At 39.2% G+C, this 20,830-nt stretch overlaps 1 protein-coding gene across 2 annotated transcripts in view; it reads left to right on the top strand.

Moving 5' to 3' along the window:
* The first annotated feature begins 6,498 nt into the window (after positions 1 to 6,498).
* The window catches only part of LOC139979427 (major facilitator superfamily domain-containing protein 6-like), a 49,103-nt gene continuing 34,771 nt past the window's right edge, over positions 6,499 to 20,830 (top strand). The window contains exons 1-2 of one of the 2 annotated variants that reach the window (XM_071990199.1): positions 6,499 to 6,808; positions 20,531 to 20,601. The gene's annotated coding sequence lies outside the window, so the exon portion shown is untranslated. The remainder of the gene's footprint in view (positions 6,809 to 20,530; positions 20,602 to 20,830) is intronic. The other variant, XM_071990200.1, reaches the window with a different exon arrangement.

Here is a 20,830-nt window from a genome sequence, read left to right on the forward strand (position 1 = left end):
GTTATTGGTAACATTACAACACAGGTGTCTTGCTTCACAAACGAGGAGCATTAAGGGGAAGATCCCCCACCCCACCTCACTTTACCCATTTATTCCCACCTCATCCTTTTACCCTCACCCTGAACTCACTCTAGGCTCAATTGTTTCATCATTAAAGGATGGAATTGTGCTCTCAAATAGCAGAATCAGTTAAGAAATATAGCTTCCCTCTAAAATGCACATATTCCCCAACTCAATAACTCGCTGATAGTGTGAACGATTTAATTCTTGATATTGGGTGTTCGTGTGGGACAAAGAAGTGGTGTAGGTGGGAATCATTTTGTAAAGTACCCAGATAAAATGTGACAATGATATTCCCAAAGTTTTGATTAGACATGCCCTTATTAATTTTAATTCTTTTTTGCCTGTTTGGCCCTCCGTAGAAACAGCTTGAACATAAGCTTCGATTGTCAACAGCTACTACATTTGTTAAAGTTCATGCCTGAATCCCAGTTAGAAGCAACCCAGGTGGTTGAAATATTTTAAAGCCTGTTTATTCAGGTGGAGACATTTTTTTGTGCTCCACTTTGGGATAAATAATTAGCATTCCAAATGGATGCTCATTTTGGACAACAACGTTATTTCTCGTTGAAGTGCTTTAGCTGTCGTCAAAATAGTGACAATTCCATTCCTCCCCTTTAAATGTACAATTTAGGTAATCATGCTTGATGACAACATGAACAAGGTTCACTGGCCTCTAATGTATCCCTGGATTTCCGGGGGGGGGGGGAGGACGCCTTGGCAAAGAGTTATTTTCCTGGCTAAGGTTTAGCCAACTTACAAATTAAATCCAATGTATTAGATCTAGATGAACACACTCCCTGCGTTTCGTATTCACAACATTCCCGGATATGTTTATAAAGTATTTAAAGGGGTATTAAGGTAGCAGATAAATACTATCACTTATCTGGAAATCAAAAACATTCTACTGATGATGTAGGCTGGTATTTCACCGTGACACCATCGTATAGTTGGTTTTGTATTACTGGCTACAGTCACCGACGGTACCACGGATTTGACTATATGCCACCCAGGAATTAGCTCCATTTTGAATGAGTAATTACTTGAATATTTTCTACCCAACGAATTAATATTAGGCTACACATATGCAGTATTTTGACATTTTTAATAATATTTTTACATGGCTATAATCCCGGCCGATTATATAAAAATATGAAAGCTCTGAAGCCTATAAATTCCACCATATGGTATATAGCTTCCAAGGGCTTCGCACCTGGACCCCATGCAGATAGCACAAAGTGTTCTTGTTGACAGTCCAATAAATTGAATCCGCCCCAGCCCCATACAGGCGCGTAGCCAAGGGGGGCGACCACCCCCCTGAGCATATTTTTTGTATGTTTTTATGATATCGCAGGTATTTTCAACATAGAAAATTCTTAGATACAACTTACAAGGCCTGGGAAATGCCATATCCAGCGATCTGGGGGGCATTTTCGGCCAAAATTTTTCTTGTACGCTTCGCGCCAATAATGGTGGCGCTACACTTAAATAGTTTGCAGAGCCTTATATACGGCTCTAATAATTTGCCTACAGGTTCGCCCCTCCCTTAGCAAGTTCCTCGCTACGCGCCTGACCCCGTAAGATGAAATCCTGACTATACGCTCTTGATTTTCTCTATCATATATCAAGTTCTATTTTTAGTTACACTATCCGCGTTCAACAATTTAGCGAATGGTACTCGGAACAAACTGTTCACTTCGGTTAAATCAAACTGAAATAAAACTGTTAGCAAACTGCTTATCAACTAAAGAGTATGTTTTAGAGGATGTGTAAAATTAAGTTGGCCTGACGTTTCGATCCTAGCAGGATCTTTTTCAGAGGCTGAATGACAAGTGACAACCAAACGTTGGGCAAAGAAACATTCATAACAGTACCGTTACCATGGTTTCAGGTGTTAGGGAATGGGAATACCACCTCCTGGAATTCTTTTCCCCCTTACCCCCCCCACCCCACCCCGATGACGAAGTTAGATTACGCCAATGTTCAAGGGAGTTGATGGTCATGAAGTGCATCACGGCAGATGTTGTTCAAAAGCTTCATATTTTATATTATAAATAGTCCGGGTGATTATATTATAAATAGTCTGGGTGATTTATCCTTCAAACCACATCTGATACACCTGAATGTTTGCCTATACCTGTGTAACTTTCACAAGCGTATAAATTCTATTCCGCTCTTTGAAGTACGTGAGTTTTATATTTATACAGAAACAAGCGTTTCTCGTCTACATTGCTTAATTTTGACCGAGATATCTTGTCTAATCCGCGTTGGAATGTTACAATAAATCCGGGTAACATCACAGACGCCTGTTTATATACTATTGTCAGGAAGGGTGCTATGGTTTCGGCTTCCCTTGAATCCTATTACATTAGTGTTTGTTTAAAGGCCTCCTCCGAAACTAAAAAGTATGATACTGGCAGCTCAAATATAGTAACATTATCACATGTATCCTTGACGAAAGTAGACGCCGAAAGTAACTGACGGATTATTTCGACTACGTTGAAAGGAGCTTTGCGCAACTGCCATCAAAGTTATGTTAAGCCCCACCCCACCCCTCCATCCACCGAACACATTAAAAATGGGGCAATTGCTTCAATCAAGAAACAGAACAACCATTTCCAACCTTGTTAAGCTTTGCAGAGAAATTTATTACAAATTTTAGTAGTTTCTTGCCATAGGCATTGTAAATTAGATTTTATTTCTTTCTTCTTTCCAAAGGCGTAGGAACCGGGGGCTGGGGGCGCCAGCCCCCCCCCCAGTGAAAAATGTGGAGGGCGGAAGTATCATTCCGCCTCCCCCCCCCCCCCCCGCTTCGCAAGTCAGAAAACCCCTTTTCATTTCCAAATGAGAAAAAAAATCTCATTTGGAGCACCAAATTGCATCTAAGGCCTGGTGAAAATACAAAATTAAGTTTACAAAATGGAGTGGGTGTTGAAGTGTGCTATATTGCACCAAATTGCATCTGAGGCTACCTGGAAATGCAAAAAGTTCCAAAGGGGAGGGGGACACCCCCTCCCCTTAAACCCCTCCCCCAGGCCGGCCATCAGTCTTCAGCCCCCCCCCCCCACTCAAAGTACCTTCCTACGCCACTGCTTCTTTCTATTTTATTTTTCATCCACTTATGCATGTGAAGCCATTTATTCTTTTCCATTTCGCATTTCCGTCCACATTTCTTTTTCTTCTTATACCTCTGTGGCCTGGCGCCACCATTTTCCATGTATACATTTTTTTTAAATTATATATATATATATATATATATTTTTCCTTTTACTTCTTTTTGTCAACGTTGTTATCATATGAACTTTGTAAGCATATTTGTACTCTACATACCTCACACGAGTGAGGTGCACAGAGATTGAATAAACTTGTAAACCTACAACACCCAATCGGTCAAACAAAGTTCGCGGAGTAGAGTATCAGGAATGTAACGTGGCCCAGTGATTGTGAAAAGAGTTCAGCAGAGGTTCAGTAGAAATGCGGCAAATTCACGACCATTGAAGTGTTTTGTTTCAAATAATTATTTGCGACTACCGCCCTCTTTTTCATCTCTCTGAAGGCGTGTGCGTTATGTCTGTTTGTGACTCAGTTTTTCTATGGTTGTATCCTATTAGATAGATACCATACAAGGAACTGCTATAACACCACCATGATTACATGATCACATGATCAAAGTAGGGGACTGAGGCTGAGAGTGTATATGTTATACGAGGAACCAAGGCTCCACCACCCCGAAAGACACAGAATTATAGTTCTATAGTCATTGAACACGTGTATCGATATGCCATTCCATATTGGCTCTACCATTTGTTTCGCAGCAGGAATTGTAATTAAACTTAGAACTGAAGCGGGCTATCATGCACTTCCTACACCCCAGAAATCAAAGCAATTGTTAAAATTGATATCATGTACATTTTTCGTCTCAAACCCAAGTGATGTTTTACTCACGGTCTGGTAATGTTTCAGTATTGGAGATAATTTACAGTCTAAAAACTGTTATGGTACGTCCTAGGAAAGATCTAAGGGGACGGGGCTCCGAAATGATGGTATCATTGGATAACTACCCCCCCCCCCCTTCTCTCCCGATACAGGTTGGAGATAAGTTGACTGGCCCCGCTAGCAGGACTCCGATCAGCTTAGTCTGAAAATCATAGCCTAGTCGGTGGCCCCAATAATCAAACCAGTTCGTGGACCATATGATAGATGATATATTTCTGGTAACAGGTAACCCCGGCACCCACTAAGACTTTGCCAGCTTGTATTTCTGTACACCTGTCATTCACAAAAATAGAGAAATTTACAATTTTCCGTCCTAACAATCGGGTAATCAGGGCAAAATTCAGGAAATGGGGAAATGGGTAAATCCAACTAAAAGCAATTATGATGTCACATATGAAAAGTAAATTATAAAAACATTTTGGGGTCTTGAAAGTCACTTTTCCAATCATAAAAGCTACGGAACGGTATCACAGTAGCGTTAGCCGTGCTGAGAACACAGTGGCATTATCATTTGATACACTAACATGTTTGCCGTCAAACAAAGTGTATTTTCTCCGAGTACCGTACATCATTACGCAAATGAAAACAAAAGTGCGGCCCACACCGGATCGCAGGTCATGAAAAATGTTATTACTTTTAAGAAAAGTCACCCATTCAAGAAAAACCTGCCAGGGCACGAAAATGAAGTTTCATCCCCTTGGCACTTTGACAACGTCATCATGGCATGATTTCATGTGAAATATCACGGATCCCCTTCGAAAGGTGGATAGCGTTGTGATCTTTTGTAGAGTGCTCTATTAATACATAGAAATAATAATAATAATAATAATAATAATAATAATAATAATAATAATAATAATAATAATAATAATAATAATAATAATAAAATAGCGTTCAGAAGTTGACTGATGACAAGAAATTCAGTGTAGGCTATGTATCATTTCCTAACACATGCTGCACCATGACGCTGGTTTCGTTCGAAGAGAAGCCAAGTAATATATTGATTTATGGCTTAACCGTTATCCCGGTCACGAACGATGTATACAAATAACTTGAAATTATTTTTGTTTTGGTATTTGAAATTGGCTATAACATTATGGTAGAACGCAAAATGACCGCACAAAATCACTTGTTTGTAGATGGGTAGAAATGCTTAAACAAGTCCAAAACGATATACCTATATAGGCGTACCTTCTGACAGAAATAACACTATGCATGGTTATAGTATTGTGTGTGGAGAAGAAGGGTGGGGCGGGGGGCTTGGTTGACCATGGGAATTGAATTTCAAGTGTAATGAATTGAACTAGATCACAAGTATAGGTATACGCCCAGTAGGTTTACAAGTCACACTAAAATTGTATGAGTTGTTCCTATAGGCACGTGAAGATTCTTTAGCAGTTTAATTGTAAAAAAAAGTCTGAATTTATACTGATATGCAGGGGGGGGGGTTAGGTTAGGAGTCGGGTGGTAGGGTTAGGAGTGGGGGGGGGTAGGGTTAGGAGTCGGGGGGAAATGGGGGACGTGCCCCCACTTTTTTTTCAAAAATAGCCAATGGGCCCTACTGGCAAATACAACGTGCCCCTTTGATGAAGAACTGTCTTTTGGATATCTTAAGCCTTTGTTAATTTTAATATTTTATTTTAAATATTCACGTGCATCACAATAGTATTGATAGCATACTAACACATAAATATTTAAGTGATATGGCCGGTGTGTATCGGTTAATTTATAGCATAAAGAGTGGTGGTTGTGGAATGAGAAAGTGCCCCTTTGATGTTATGCCCCTCCCCCCACATTTTGGAACCTTCCTACCCCCTGCTGGTATGTATATCTGTTTGAAAGCTCTTGTGTGATTTGGATTGAATTTCAGGTTGTCTGTTATCATTTTCGTTTTATTAAGTTGTAGTAACAAACTAATGACTTGTAATAACATTAATAATATGAAAGAAAAACTTCATACTAACTAAAATAATTTGCAATAACCAATTTAATAACTTCTAATAGGCCTAACATGTATAATGTTTTTTATTACAAATTATCACTATTTTTACTAAAAATTAATACTTTGTAATAAAATATTACTAACTTGTAATAACAATTTAATAACTTTTAATAAAAGATTTATAACTGTTATTACGATTTAATATTTGTTATTCGCGTGGCCCTTACTGGTTTTCGTAAAAGCATGTGTTCTGTATACCTGTACGACATGTTACAGGCCAGGCGAATGGTTAGGATAATTCATAATCCCGCCAGATGCACTTCCCGCGCGGTTCGTAGACCTGTCACTCTGTGATAATCTTCCTCACTGAATGTCCAATGGGCGCGGTATCATTATTTTTCGTCCAATGAAATCTATTCATCCTTACAAGTAAACCAAGGAAGGCGTGGCATTATAACTTACAATTTATAACCAACAAATTTACGTCATACTTACGCAACAAGTATATATACGACACAAGTCAACCAAATTTCTTTAGAGGAACCAACACACTATACTGTAGCTATCGATAAACAGTAACGTGTTTAGATAGAGAAATAGCCCAAACAAGCCGGTCCATGTTGTGATCACTGGTTATATATAGGCAGATGTAAGTGTTTATGAGGGAAACGTGCGCGTAAAACTGGGTCACGTAAAGAACCCTGGTAAGGGTAAATCTGTCAACTGAAGAATTTTCACCAACTTTTCGCAGATCTAGCATTGTCGAGGCAAACAACGTGTCTGCAAACACGCTGAGGGTGAAAAAGAAGGGTGAGATTTTATGCACTTCACTTGGTCTTTGCAATTGGAAATGTAACTTTTGTTAGTATGACTTTGGCCAGGTTATGACTTAAGGCCTAACGTAAGGCTAACCTAGGCCCAAAGAGTAACAGTAGCCTAACAATAACAGTTAGAAGCAAATTTATATTATAAATATCCGAACGGGCTTCACAATAGTAACAGTTAGTTCTCACTTACGGTAGGCCTAACCTTGGTCCATAAATTATAAGACAGCAACCTCTTCAAAGCTTAAATAGGCGTGGTGGCAGTTGTAACTTATCCAACACCTAGCCTAGGCTGAGGTCCATCTTAGCTAAGGGCCTAACGTTAGGCTAGACCTCCAGTACTTGTGTAGTGTTATGTAATGTTGTATGGCTATCTTTAGTCCTACCTCATTGAGTGTTGTTAGTGTAATGCTTCCCACTCTGCTAACTCGGTTATGTGACCACATTTTCTTAAGGGTCATGATACCTATTATATTCATGTTGAACCTCATGACATGTTCACAATCACATCAAGGGGTAGCCTACTACTAGTACTTCTAGTATCTACAAAAAACTTTTGAAGGCCTGGTAGGATTTAAGATTGCAATGTATGGTGGTGCTATGTTTCAAGTATGCGTGTCAAACTCAAATGCCCACAATTCTGTACATTCTCTAGAAACATGTATTAGTGTTGCTACGATAATCGTTTTCAATATCGGTATCGGCCGATATTTGCAATATCGGCAGCATATCGGTATCGGTAAAATTTTGCCTAATTGCCGATAACAGCGAACCGATATTGAACTTTTTTTTCACAGCAGAGCTACTTATTTATACTTGAAATGATTTGTTAATCTGCCGAAGACGATCCATTTCTTTAGCGTCAGTTAAACTCAGATTCATTTTCGATTAATATCCATGGATACCTGACCCTCCTAAACCTATAACAACACGTCTACGGCGCGCGAATATAACCAATGACCTTCGTGAACCTTGGCCTACACATAGCATTAGTGCAGCATATACATTGTACTAACCATTCATTTTCTCAAAGGCCTCCGTGAAAACCTTGAACATGATGCGTAACTGCACTTGTTCAATTTCCCGCGAACACACTGCCGATTTCCCGCCGGTGTTCGCCCAGCGAACACGCCGAGCACGCGTAGCGTGCGAGCATAAAGGTGTGGTATCCAGGGGCCCGCCTTAGGGCCTTGGTGGGGTCATGGGGTAGAACCCCTTGTGGGGATCCTGGGGGCTAAAGCCCCGAAAAAATTTGGCATTTTTTGCATGTCTGGCGATAAAAAAAATTCGCAGTTGAGGATGCAAAAATACTTTTTTATTTAAATTGTCACGAAACATGAAAATTTTAAAATGACAAGTTAGAGTATAGCTATATTATGTTATAAAATGAAAAGAGATTTAATCTGTCTTTCAATCTTTAAAAAGTGCAACTTACAAAACTTCCGATATTATGAAACAAACAACGTTCAGCAAAGCCCTGTTTCTAGACTGCCTAACAATGAATAGCATGCACAATGCGTTCATTTTTACAACTGCAGCGTTTAACCCTATACCCAACTACCGCCGTACATGTGCTGCGAATTTTCCCAGGTACCTTCCCAAACACACTGTGAGCACATCCCCTGTGTAACACCTGTTTGTTAACATTTTTTGGCAAGTTGCCAGGGAACTTTTCAGTTACGTGAGATCCGTAACCGCCGAGGTGGTTAGGCTTTTTGCTATACAATTAACTATGGTAGGATATTATTTTTTCCGTATTTTTGGAAATTCTAGAAAATACTTTCTTTTTCCCCCGCTTAAAAACAGATGTGGTCTTAAGGTATATTCATAAATGGATGCACTAGAGCCTTGTTTACATGACATTAGTTGCATTTAGTACGATATGCCAGTTTTGTGTGAATTTTTCGAAAGTGTTTTGCTCGTTCTTTCGTAATATTTGAAAGGCATACCACCTTACTTTTCTGTACACAATTGGTCATTTCTCTACTGATTTTCAGTTTTTTTTTTCTCTATACGGTCAAGTGAATAAGTTGTACATTGAGTTTAAACTCAATAAATTATCATTTTTACATTGTGATCGACAGTTCGTAACCTACTTAAGATGCAATTTTGCAAGCATACGTTAACACTGTAGCTACTTGTAAGTCTACGATGTTAAGGCTCACATTTACTGCGTCCATTTTATTATCGTGTGCAGCGCTGCAGTGAAAAAGATTCCGGTTGGATTTCAATAACCATTCTCTTTTTCAAAATCAGGAAAAAAGACATTCTTTTCAACTTAGGACTAAAGGAAAACAAAACACCATATTTTGTTGTTTACTTGAAGATTTATTTGGGAATGTATGCATGACTAAAAGTACGATTTTGCCTTCATTTTGTCTGTTAAAAAATATCGGTATCGTATCGGTATCGGACCGATATTGGGATGATAATATCGGATATCGGCCAAAACCGATATTGGTGATATCGGCGCAACACTAACATGTATCCTATTTACTTTCAAAGTTTTTTTTTTATTATAATTATTCTGGGTCTTCATACTGTCTACACGAAATCTAGTGACAATTGCAGTGAAACACTTTTATTCCAGGTACTTACCCGGGAATCTTGGATGTCTGGTCATTTCAATTTATTAACATCATGTCACGTAGGCTTACTCATTGGCATACCACAAAATGTTGGTATTGGTTTCATTTACATTATGTAAAAATATGAGGTAATATTGGCAAGAACCCAAGTTAGACCTAGGGCTAGGGTGGCTTAAATGACATCAAAATGGAGGAAACATCCATGGGCATTTAGACCCAGGTTGGGCCACTGAAACAGCTATGTCTCTGGATCCTCTTTGTGTGTTCAAGGCTTGGCCCTGTATTTGGCATTGGGATGTAACACCACCTCCCCCGTCCCCTCCTTGGGCCTGGACACATCAATGACTCAAGGAGACAAAATGACAAGATGACATCGGTTGCTAGTCATGAATTGTGGTTAATGCTTATATGGGAAACCCCTGCAGGTTTATGTCGATTCTGTGTGTCCATTTTGTAAACATTCATGTACGGAGGTCTGTTCTCTTCTGCCAACAGCACAGATGGAAGAAAAATTGTTAAAATGGGTAGCAGAAGGATTTAATAAATATTAAACTATTATCAGTAACATGGTCTTACTTTTGAACTAATCAAAAGCCATCTAGACTCACATTTTGCACACGGAATGAAGCAAAGTATCCATCTTTTTGAAAAACTGGTTGGCTTAGTGTTGGACCATTTCATACACATTGGCAGCTCTCTCCACTGATGTTTTTGCATCAGTCACTTTTTCAGGAAGTGATGTGTTATGGATTGAAAGAATATGACTGCTCCTTCCTCTTGCCTACAATGAGAACATTAATATCCTTACTCTTTAGAAAACAAAATTCGGAGTTGGACTCTCATATTGCTCGTAGCAAAAAATGGCTATTTACTTCTTATAAGATATGAGAATATCTGCTTAAAGTAGCTATCATATTTGAAGAGTTGAGGTTTACTGTCTTGTACAACTTTACAACTTGTCATTGGTTATTGGTAACATTTCACACCCACACACTAGAGTATGCACATGTTCAAACAAGCCCTCTTGGGGCACAATAGTGCACCACCACTTCATGTCCCCTGGGGGACTTTCCATAGGGTGCAGCCACAAACCAGCGCAAGCAACTATATTTACAAGTCACTTCGCAAGTCCCAAATTATGCACCAGGGTGGAGAGAGGCAATGGAGATAAAGTGCCTTGCCCAAGGACACAGCGTAATGATCTGGCCGGGACTCGAACCTGCAACCTTAGATCACAAGTCCACTGCCTGAACTACTTGACCACAACGTACACAATGTACACATCCAAATCATAACCTTGCTGCATTGTTCCCTCCCAATTGTGTTAGCATGCAGTATCGTAACTTATTCACCATGGCTGAAGGCCTTAAGATAAACTCACTTTATCAAGCTCTATGGATGTTGAAAGCATTTAAGATAAGAAGAACCTGGGATAGGTTGTCCAGTAATTTTTTTTTTTTTTTTAAAAGTTGCAAGTGGATTCTACTGATTGTTTGGACAAATATATCCTTCTGTACAACACTTTTAGAGACATTGTCAGCTGATGACGTTCTGTGCGGGCTAGTCCGACACGATTAAAATCGCCCAGGCCGGTAACGTTCTGTGCGGAATATTCTGACAAGATTTAAAATCGTCCAGGTCTCGATGTTCGGTAACATCTACTTTATTAACAATGATAACCACAACAATTTATCATTTTTGGTGTTTTTAGCGCTGTTATAGATCAATTTTCCCCCCTCCCCCCTCCTTCTCTATGATAAATTTATAATTGGACGTTTACATTTTTGCTTTTTATATTTTAGGAGACTGTGAACGTTTCACCCCCTAGGCATAGCAACATGTGTTAAACACTTGAACGGCATACAATTACAAATCACTGGTAACTGGTATTTACATAGCAAACACTTCACATCTTTATTTATTCAACTCACACATGTTGGCATGTATACCTCAGGGTAAAAGGGTAGATGGTACTCATAGTAGTATAGCTTTTGATGATGATGGTGATGGTGGTGGTGCTACGCAAAAGGTACTTTCTTCTTTCCAACAAGATCAGAAAAGATTGAAATTGAATGGAACATAAAGAGTACATAGGTGTACAAAGGTTGACTGCCTTACAATAAAGATAGTGCTCACACAACTTGGCATTTATATCCTCTGGCACTTGATCTTTGCACACAATTTCTCATCTAGCTTTTCCCAAATTTTTTCTTCTTCCACCCCTCCCACGCCCCCCCCCTCCCCAATAAATAACAAAAGAAAAATGTTAGAGCCTTGGAATGTATTCTATCATAAACACAACCTAACCAATCCCTAAACTGTACCATTCGTTTGTTTGTTTTTCATTGAGTAATACTTTTGGTTGAAAAAGTGCAAATACTTGGTCATGCTTGTGCGATTATTTACTACACAGTCAGTCACAACAAAAAATCAAAGATTCTTTAGAGAGGGTGGTGATTGACTGCATAATGAGACTTGATTGAATCATACCTTAACTGCCTGGAAAGCCTTTCAAAGGTTCTGTGGATGTCTTTGTACGATGATTGAATGTACAATTTTAGAATGTAGTTATGTCGTTGTGCATCTAACTCGAAAGTGCATTGCATTCAGTCATAGTGAGTCTTGCACCCATTTTGAGTCTTGCACTGTATTGAGTCCTGGACTGGTATTGAGTCTGGGGCCGGTATTGAGTATTGCACCGGTTTTGAGTATTGCACCGGTATTGAGTCTTTCATCGGTATTGAGTCTTGGATTTGTATTGAGTCTTGCACTGGTATTGAGTCTTGCACTGGTATTGAGTCTTGCACTGGTTTTGGGTCTTGCTTCGGTATTGAGTCCTGGACTGGTATTGAGTTTTGTACCGGTATTGAGTCTTGCACTGGTATTGAGTTTTGCACCGGTATTGAGTCTTGTACTCGATTGAGTCTTGTAACATTGGATATAACATTGACATTAAGAATTATTAATAAATTTGCAAACTGAATGGAAAAACCATTGAAAATCCAGGGGAAGCAGCTCTTTATTTAGTTCATTCAGATAAAACTGATTTTGCAGTGAAAGACTCCCTGAGTCTTATCCTCACAGTAGGTATTAAAAGTTTAAGTGACTTGGTGGTGTAGTTTACATCTTGGAACTTGAATCTTGAAATAGCAGATGACATTTTTGTAAATATTTATGAAGTTTTTTAAATTTTTTTTTTTATGATCATGAATGCAATAATGTAAATCCCTTTCTCAACCAAATGTTCTGCCACACAGTTTCTTATGGTATAGATTTTTTGGTTCCTTGCTTTAGCAAAAGGAACCTATGCAGTCAGGTTGGCGTGTGTGTGTGTGTATGTATGTATGTATGTATGTATGTGTGTGTGTGTGTCTGTGACACTTGCTTGGGTACGCTCTATCTCAATAAGGGAATGTTGGATTGAGGCCAAACTTGGACTATAGATTCACCATATGGAGAAGGTGTGCCCTATTGTTTCTGGTGCCCACAAAGGTCACCAAAGGTCAGTTATGGTCCAAAAACCGAAAATATTAAAACTGCAATAACTCCCAGTGCCAATGTGCGACAAGATTGATATTTTGGGACAAGTTGTGAACTGGTTAGGGGAGCATTTTCAAACTTAACGGTCATGTGATCCGAGGTCAACAAAGGTCAATTAATGATAAAAAACTAGTATTTTTGCGATAACTTGAGAACGAAGTGTCCGTTAGGGTTGGGAGTTGCTGCAATGTAATCCAATTGTCGACCCGCACCTGGGTGACCCTTGACCTCAATTTGACCTTTGGTGACCTTTACATGTTTTTGGGGATTTTTACAGTTTTGATGCTATTTTCAGATGTCAAAGGTACCTTCTGAACATAAATGTCAATAGGTTGACCCCGTGTGACCTTTATGTGCGAAGGTATATGGGGTCAAAGTTTTTCGGTCGGAGTTAGGATGGTTGTACAGACTTGTCGTTTTGTTTTTTGGAATCAGGAGATTAAACTACATTTGAAACCAAGGTCAAAAGGTCAAAGGTCACATTAGAAAAAATGTGCTTATTTTGGGAGGAAACGAGCAAAAAAGAAAATGTTTGGTTTTGATGCAAGATTTGGATACCAAAGGTACCTTCCGATCAAAAATGTCAATGGGTTGACACCCGTGTGACCTTCGTATGCGAAGTTATACAAGGTCAAAGTTAATTTTTAGACATTTAATGCAATAACTCCCAGTGCCAAGGTGTGACGTGGTTGATATTTTTGGACAAGTTGCAAATGGTATAGGGGAATATTTTCAAACTTAACGGTCATGTGATCCAAGGTCACCAAAGGTCAATTAATGTTAAAAAACTAGTATTTTGGTAGGAGAAAATGGGCAAAGAAAAAAATGTTTGAATTTGTATAGTTTGATGCTCTATTTAGGTCTCACCGATCAAAAATGTCAATAAGTTGACCCAAGGTGACCTTTGTATGTTAAGTTATATGAGGTCAAAGTTAATTTTCAGACATTTAGTGTAATAACTCCCAGTGCCAAGGTATTACACGGTTGGTATTTTGGGACAAGTTGCAAATGGTATAGGGGAATATTTTCAAACTTAACGGTCATGTGATCCGAGGTCACTAAAGGTCAATTAATGATAAAAAACTAGTATTTTTGCGATAACTTGAGAACAAATTGGCCGTTAGGGTTGGGAGTTGCTTCAATGTAATCCAATTGTCGACCCGCTTCTGGGTGACCCTTGACCTCAATTTGACCTCTGGTGACCTCTGGTGACCTTTTTGTGTTTTGTGGATTTTTACAGTTTCGATGCTATTTTCAGATGTTAAAGGTACCTTCTGATCATAAATGTCAATGGGTTGACCCCCGTGTGACCTTTGTGTGGGAAGTTATACAAGGTCAAAGTTAATTTTCAGACATTTAATGCAATAACTCCCAGTTCCAAGGTGTGACACGGTTGATATTTTTGGAGTAGTTGCAAATGGTATAGGGTAATATTTTCAAACTTAACGGTCATGTGGTCCAAGGTCACCAAAGGTCAGCTAATGTTAAAAAACTAGTATTTTGGGGGGAGAAATGGGCAAAGAAAACATGTTTGAATTTTTACAGTTTTGATGCTCCGTTTAGGTCTCACCGATCAAAAATGTCAATTGGTTGACCTACGGGTGACCTTTGTGTGTGAAGTTATGTATACAAGTTCAAAGTTAATTTTTAGACATTTAATGCAATTAAATCCCAATGCCAAGGTGTGACACGGTTGATAATTTGGGACAAGTTGTGAATGGGGTGGTGGAACATTTTCATACTTAAAGGTCATGTCATCTGTGGTCACCAATGTTATCATATCTGTTGACCCGCTTGTAGGTGACCTTATACTTCTTACATTTCGACGCCATATTTAGATCTCAAAAGTGCCTTTTGATCAAAAATCCGATCACATTTTGTGATCACAAATGTGTTGGCTATAGTGTTGGTTACTTTATGCGTACATGTAGGACCACAATTACTTGGACTATTTGAGCCCAATCTTGCTTGATAATATTATGTGTATTGTCATATACCCCAAGCAAGGAACCACAGTGCCCTTGGGCTCTTGTTTTTTATTCTCCACAGCTAGCATGTGGAATCAAATTCCAGAATCTTTGAATCTTTGGGGTAAATATGGGTTGGTTTTCTTCATACCGATGATCTGAGCAGTTCACTTTTCAAAATTTCATATATTTTGATCGGTTTCTTAGCACCGCAAAGTGAATTTACCTCAATCAGCAGTTTGAGAATCATTCGTTGCCACTAATTTTGCCCTACCCGTTATATAAGTACAGCTCATCTGTTAAAGCGAGGTTCACCCACCTTTTTGACATGTCCATCGAGTTTTTTTTACATATATTCATCACAAAACAGCAAACTAAGATATAAACCCAAGTTTTTTCCATTCCCAAGAGCGTTAATTAGCGATTAATTAAGGACTTCTGCAAATAATGAGTACAGTGACTTCCAACAAATTCCTCATTATAATATTAATCGCACGCAGTTTCCCAAATCCACTTGTTTGAATTCAACCAATCAGTGAATAGCTACGTACTAAGTTTATTTATGTGCCGTTACTTGAGATAGATTCATTCACAGCAATCCAAAAAATGTTGGTATCGCAGCCAAACAGAATGTACACAAACAAAGCATGGTGTTGTAGTACATCTTGGTGTACTGGGTTGCGCAAACGTACGACGCAGGCAAAGTGAAAATTATTTACCTCGATATTCAATGACGTTCATAACATTTAAATATTATTATGGGTGGGGTTTATTGCGAGCCTAACGGAAAATATCCTTGAGAAAGACAATGTCCAAAGTTGTAAATTTTTGGACTTTAATTCCACCATCTGAAGTTAGATTTGAAAAGATAAGCTAGTTATGTATGTCGTTATGGCATCGTGGGGTCGACGAGGTTGAGAAAGTCATAGAAAAGGACGCAAACTGCGATGAACTCAAATAACATCCTTTCATTTCCGAGGGTTTGGAAGTTTTAAAGTATTACGTGTGTGTCCTATCTTACAATTACACAATTAACCTTGTTTCACCTCGTGGTCGGTGGAGACCGACCACGGCGGAGTCCGATCAGTCTCCATCGGTCATTGCATTTAACTAACTGCAATGTCGCTTCGGATAGTGAAGTATGTTTTCCCATATCTGATGAGATGCAATTAACTCAAATCTTGAACCATTTAGCAGCAGACACCACAGTTCACTGACAGCAACAAATATCTCCCCCACAAAGCTGGCTCTAGGGCTACATCATAGAAAGTATATACTACATTTTAATGTAAATGTAGTATTGTCGGGCTTATGTTCCTATTGAAGACAAGCAGATGTTTGGACTAAAGTATCTTGTGAAATACTTTCAAAGATAGACAGGACACTAACGTACAGTATCGGACATAATTACCGATTATACAAGTAGAAGTTGCCCTTTAAAACGTTGCGTATTTGCCCTGATACAGGTTGGTGTCATAATGCTCCAATTACTTCCTGTTAACTCACAGTTTTGACAAGTGCCTGTATCAGTATTGACAGAAGTTGCTGCAAACAAGTGCCTGAATATCTCAAAATCATTTTCTGTATTGAGCAAACTTAGACCTTTGCGGTATAGAGAGCGGATATCTTTACAAGTGATCTGTGAATTCTAGTTGCATCTTCTGCACAGCAATTAATGATGGGGCGTTGATAGTGATTAGGAAGGGAGGGGTGGTGGGGTGGTGGGGAGATAATGCGAGATACTGCACCAAAGGGTGTTAGGAGGGAGGGGTTCAGGAGGGATGATGGGGAGATTATGGATGATGCTGCACCAATGGGTGTTGATAGTGGTTAGGAGGGGGAGGTGGTTAGGAGGGAGGGAGATTATGGAAGATGCTGCACCAATGGGTGTGATAGTGGTGAGGAAGAGAGGGGTGGAGGGGACATTATGGAAGATACTGCACCAATGGGTGTTGATAGTGGTTAGGAAGGGAGGGGTGGAGGGGAGATTATGGAAGATACTGCACCAATGGGTGTTCATAGTGGTTAGGAAGGGAGAGGTGGAGGGGAGATTATGGAAGATACTGTACCGAAGGGTGTTGATAGTGGTTAGGAAGGGAGGGGTTGGGGAGGGGTGGTGGGGAGATTATGGAAGACACTGCACCAGTATAGAGGTCACAGTATCTTAGAATATTTTACTAGAAGAAACTTGGCTATGTGTCTTCAGGGTGGGTATTAAATGGTGACTGATTCCCTCTAAATTGAAGAAACAAAATAAGAGAAATATATTTGAAATAAAACTTTCAGATATCTTTGAAGATTGTGAGGTAGAATATTTATGCTGCACAGATGATAAGAAGCTTACATGATGGATCATCTAGAAGTTCTGTTGTTAACTAATCTATTGGGACAGGGTGTATGTAATATTCAATATCTGCTTCTGTCTGTGCCACAAGGGAGGGTGGCTTGCAGGTTAGATGTACGATGGGCAAGCTATTCTATATAAACCACTCAGGCAGTGGTAGGGAGAATCAAATGGCAACTTGCAGCACGTATTGATTGACAGTGAAAAGGTTCACCAGCTGTGATTCTTACTGGATCACAGTTGGTTCATGTAATGGATATACAAGGTTGGTTGTCCCTTGCAGACTTGTGGAATTGTGAGCATTAATAGCTTGTTGCCTTTCAATTCCACCTCACAGCCGATTTCATCGAAGGTACTTAAGATGAGTTCTCCGTGGGGTCTTTAACATTTTGTTTTATTTTTTCTAGACAAAAAGGTCGGTACCTAGTCAGCCTCGGTAGCAGGCAGTTAATAAAAAAACCAGGTTTAACCATCATTTAAATGCCACAAAAGGAAAACCAGACTTTGTGAATCTTTTAAACATTTACTCTGACAGAATATGTAAGGCATTGAAGACTCGCCCCAAATTGCGTGCGGCCATCGGATAACGTTGAACTTTCTGTTGCTTGCAAGTGACGTTTTGTTCGTGCCGCTACAAAAATGCAGACTGTAATGAAACGTGATACCTTGTCATCTTTAGCTGGACCTGAGATGTCCATCGCTGTATCGTTTATACACTGTGCTGTGGGTATTTACCGCAGCTGTATGTACTGACTGTACACTAGTGTCTGATTACCAACTGTAGCAAGCTGTGTGTGTATTTTCTGGGATGGATGGTGGTGTCTAACACTTCTGTTACACCTCATTCGAAACTACTGTAGGTCAGATTACCGGCATTAGAAGTTTCTTTTTGCGCGAGTCTTCACACCCTTAAAGGAGTATGGAGAGGTTAAGCCAGCCACCACTGTTTGTCTTTATGATAGAGACACATGTGATGGCCAGATTCCCCCGTAACAGTTCATTCTCTTTGGGAGATATCTCACTTTTATTTAGCTCTTTATTGTACTCTCTGACGACTTGGACAGTAGCACATGATCACTTTTAAATGGCTTTGATAGTTTTCTCTATTACATTTTATAACTTTCAAGCCATTCGCAGCATTGTTACGGACGCAGGATTCTGCGTCCGGGACGCAATGTTTTGGCCAGGGACGCAAACTCTTCAAATTGCTTACGTCCAGCGGATACAAATTTTTTCTTTTGAGAAACAAACCCAATGTACACTCTCAAAACTAGGTCAACGGATAACATAATAAAACACATTTTTCAATGAACATCTTTATTTCTCTTCAAAAAACCACAACTTCTTCTGACAAGAATCAAAAGTTCTCCCACTCCTACAGATCATCGAATTTGTTTGATTGATAATAAATATATCTAAAGATCAACCGCAAGGGTACAGGGTTAACAACTCTCCATTACGGAGATTTTCATGCTAAAAATAGACAATGATGCTTTACCAAAATACCTGTGATTTGATTGGCTAATAGTCCCTACCCATTGTCTGGAAACATTTTGCATTTGTAGTGTTCAATATGTGTGAGAGTATATTATGTGCAACGCTATACATATACCAACTGGGCATGGTAGGCTGTAACGTTCGCGATATGTATGTTATATATAATAGGCAATCACCTGTGCATGTACACGTGAGAGTGTATTTGCTGCGCTTGTTTTGCCTATTTCACAGCACTACGTCAATCACCATATTGATGCGTTCGAACAAACGGTACTTTCGGTGAATTTGAAAACCAGATTTATACAAGTCGAATGGGGACAATTGTTACATGGTTAGAAAGAGAAAAATAATACCTACAAGGACAATGTATCAAAATCTTCCACCATTCATACCATAGTAGTTTCTGTTGCAAAGTTTTCACGGTCCATTGACCACATGCTTCAGTAAATTTTATTTTGGTGCAATATTTGTGTGTAAACTTCTGTACTTTAGAGCATTGAAGTTTGATTTTTTAATCGACATTGCGTAAATAGCTATTCACATTTGCCTAAGTATATACTGTAATTTTCGTACAGATGATTGTTTGCAAAGAGCCCAGGATAAAATGTTGGATCAGGTTTTGATGATTTGTGTAGTTGAAAATGAAGTTTGAACAGGCCTATGTACATGCAGTAGTACAGTGAACTGTGTGGAATTTAGCGAGAGATTTCCACTGTAGGTAGTGATTTTTGAAGAGTTGGTTGTTGGAAGCGCTGCAAGGTCAAAGCATGGAGCTACTACAGAGTTGGTGAGTAGGGAAGTACAAGGGAGTATAAAGAAGGGGGCTGGGTGTAAAAATTGTTTGAAACGGCAGGTTGGGCAGAAGGAGGAGTGGGCCGGGCCGGGCCGCCCCTGTCAAACAGCGAAGCTAAGGCACTGAGCCATCTGGCCTATATGTTGTGTAAAACATTTACAAAGTATATAGGCATTGATACTACACTACCCTAGTAACAGTACGAAGGTAATACAATGAACGCAACTGGTGTTCCATTGGGACGCAAATTGTTTTTTTATGGAACGCACACTTTTTGGGGGTCTTGAGTCTCTGGGACGCAAACTTTTTTTTCTCTAATAACATTACTGCATTCGTAGAGATCAGTTTTGCATATATATTTCATTGACATGACCAAATATTGGCATCAGTGTCGGTAACAGTGCAAAACTAACAGAACGTTCAGGTTTAAATTAACATTTTGAGAAAACCAAGGAAAAAGTAAATGGGATTTGACCTGGTAGTGTCAGCATGACATGTTTACAACTTAAATGTTTAATGATTACCAGCAAAGTGTACCAATTTGGGTTGAGATGGATTATAATAAGGTAAGATCACTACTATATGTAAATTTGAATGCCAACTTCCATCTAAATATTGTAACGAAAGTATAGAAAGGAGAAAAGACGATGGAAAGGGGAGGGGGTAGGGGGCTAGGGGAGGGTAGGAGGAAATTAAGTTTGGAGCCCAGTCATATACTTTTTGTTTTTTAAGTACGTATTACATTGTGTGCATTATTGCAGCTTGTATCATGTGTGTATATTTAAATTGTTCAAACCTACTGGACTGTACTGAACAGCCAATGGGCCTGTACTGTACAGTGTGCAAGGTTTAAATATAGAGGTGATATTGAAGACCCTTTCATTTCATTGTTTGATCGATGACCTTGCTATTAAACAAGAACTCAAAAAGCAAAACGTGTTGATGAGGGGAATTTTGTTTTCTTTTTTCTTTCTAATAGAAAAACACAACTGGGTCATTGAGATTGTGTTGCAGATAGTCATATACACAAGTTACGCAAGCCACAGGAATGTAAGTATCAAATGGATAGAAAATTTTATGAACGTATTAGGAAGAACCGAGTCACATTTTATTCACTGATTTTTCGATTTTTTGCCCGAAGCCCAAGGCAAAAAAATGTGAGCACTGCGCGCAGAGCGCACTGATTTATTTTCCTTCCTGATAAAACAGACGAATAAAGTCCAGACGCCCCCCCCCCGCTGAGAGTGTCACACAAACTGACCTGCAGCCAGTTTTTCTG

This window comes from Apostichopus japonicus, chromosome 14, assembly GCF_037975245.1.
Source record: "Apostichopus japonicus isolate 1M-3 chromosome 14, ASM3797524v1, whole genome shotgun sequence".
Lineage (NCBI taxonomy): Eukaryota > Metazoa > Echinodermata > Holothuroidea > Aspidochirotida > Stichopodidae > Apostichopus > Apostichopus japonicus.